The sequence below is a fragment of the Penaeus chinensis genome, chromosome 34, assembly GCF_019202785.1.
Source record: "Penaeus chinensis breed Huanghai No. 1 chromosome 34, ASM1920278v2, whole genome shotgun sequence".
NCBI classification, from domain to species: Eukaryota; Metazoa; Arthropoda; class Malacostraca; order Decapoda; family Penaeidae; genus Penaeus; species Penaeus chinensis.
In genome coordinates this window covers 16,550,836-16,553,335 of record NC_061852.1, presented here as the reverse complement: position 1 = coordinate 16,553,335, position 2,500 = coordinate 16,550,836, and positions in this window count along the sequence as shown.

The following is a 2,500-nucleotide window of genomic DNA, read 5'->3' as shown; positions in this document are numbered from 1 at the left end:
TAGTTCGAAGATCTCGGCAGAGTGAGGTTGTCCCAGTGACGGGAGACCGGTGTTAGTATTTGAAATTCGGATGAGTTTGTGCCTTATTGATGATAAAAGGGCGTCTGGCCTCTGACTCTCGGAGTATATGACATGCAAGAGGGCGTGGATGCGAGTTTCGGGCGTGGAGTGTGAACTGACGCATAACGTGCAGATCTTTATAAAGTTTGCAATGTAAGTGCGGACCTTTATAAAGTTTGCAATAAGAGTGCGGACCTTTATGAAGTTTACAAGACGAGGGCAGATCTTTATAAAGTTTATAATAAAGAGGAAGTAAAGTACAAGGAACAAGGAGGCGACATATTGGGGATCGATAATTTAAGGAAATTAAGGCAAAATAACTGAGGAAAATAATGCTAAGCTCTGAAAAATGATAGTAAGAGATTGCGTCTGAGAAAGAGTGGGTGTTATACATGAAGAAAATGACTCATCTCTATGAAAGAAAGGCACATGGAAGCAAGCCAAGAACTAGGAGTCAAAAATGCAGACGAGTTCAAGTAGGAGACGAGCGGTGATAACCTTCTTGATATTGAAAACGGACAGAATAAATGGAAGCAGAAACGTTCACACATCCTTTTGTGAATATATTATTGTATTCGTTTATATTCTTCTTGTCTTTTCTCTATTTCTAGTCTATTTACAGCCGTAACGAGCAAAGCAAAAAACATAAGTCCAACATCTCACTATTCACCTATTTACGATAATGAAAGCTATTTCGTGTCATATTGTCGATCCTGACACACACTTTGTCAGCTAGTATATGCGTAATCACAGAATATGTAAATGACTGGCTGTAATAATTTCGAAATACATGAACAACTTTGAAATAAGTTGAGAATACTTAAATGCAAATCGTAAATAACACTGAATAAACATTAATATTATATAAACAAAACTTTAACAGTAAATTATCAGTAACTCAGAGAAAACGTTCAAGTCTCCGAAAAAAAAAATATATGATAGAATTAAAAGATGAGTGTGATATTAACTAGCCATAGATGCAAGTACTTAGAAATAGTCCTTTTGGCGTCAGAAGCCAGAAAATAGATAGTGAGGTAGGTAAATAGACAAAGAGGAAAAAGTATAATTGCGGAATGATAACAAAGAAAAACAAAAATGAAAAAAAAATGCAAACTCACGCGATTATTTCAAGCATCGATACTCTGGACCTGGAGGTGTCCGTCTTTTCACGCTCATTTCAAATTTATTCTGAGTTTCAGGGATCTGTGATCCTTTAATTGAAATGAGAATCACGTGCTCCCTCCTTCCCCCTTCCCCCCCTACACACACCCATCCTCCATCGCCCTCTTCGCTTGGCATTAAAGTTTTTTTTTTCATGAAGTGTGACGCGGACCAACGTTCTCGGTCTGAAGTCGGAGAAGGAGGCGTGGCTCATCATATAAAAGTGGTGACGTAATAGCTCGTTAGATGTGGACTGCGAAGGGAAGCTAGCACATCGGTGAACTATCATATAATTCCTGTTTTGATTAGATTTCGAATATATTTCAATGTTCTCTTTAAAAATACGGATATGATAATGAAGTCACATGACTCACTGCTCCAGTTTATACACACATGTACCTAGAGATATAACAAGATCATGTTTTCTAATAAATTTAATAGTACATTGAGGTCTTCGGCAACCAGGAGAAATATTCCACACTAAACTAGGTTTAGGATTTCAAGTCAGACCTGAAGATGAAATTCAGGTGGACCTCGAAACTGATGCCTTATATTCCATTGAACTTTTATGTGTCAATTGTATTTTCTGTGGTAACGACCTGTCTTCTTTTTGAATTTTCTAAAGTCAGGGAAGTTGGATATAAGAGGGTTTTGGTTCGAAAGACCTTATATCTACTGATATGCCTGATATCCGAGTACAGTGGAGAGGTATTGGCTCTCACAAAGGGAGGTCCATCAAGAAAGTCAAAAGTAGCAAGTTCAGAGGTTTGGCTTGCGGTTTAGACTACAAGTTTCTTCGGGATCTTACACTAGACTAGATAACTTAGGCCCCTAATTGGTCTAGACCGAATTTCAAGAGCGTAATAGTCTGGACGCACTTTCCTGGACGGTCCTTCAAATAAGTGATATCCAGTGCGACAGATGTCAAGAGTATAGGTTATAGATGAGAACAATGACATGGGATAAGAGGGAAGGTTGATCCCTAGAGCATCAGTAAAGTTGGCCTGTGATAGTTCGTGATGACTAGAATAATGAAACTGCTCCACTCGGCTGCAAAAGGAAAAACGCATATAAAATTCAACTCAGTATTGTTCCTGACAAGGTAAACCATTAAATATATTTCTGATGAAGGTGTGTGATCATTTAGATTGGCATTTAGCATTAACTCTAAAAGTTATGCAGTCAAGAAAAGCTCTTTGTAATTTCGGCCAAGTTTCCTCGTGTTCTCCAAAAGATAATCGAGTCAGGTTTATTTTTGAATGTTTCCAAATTCAGGAGC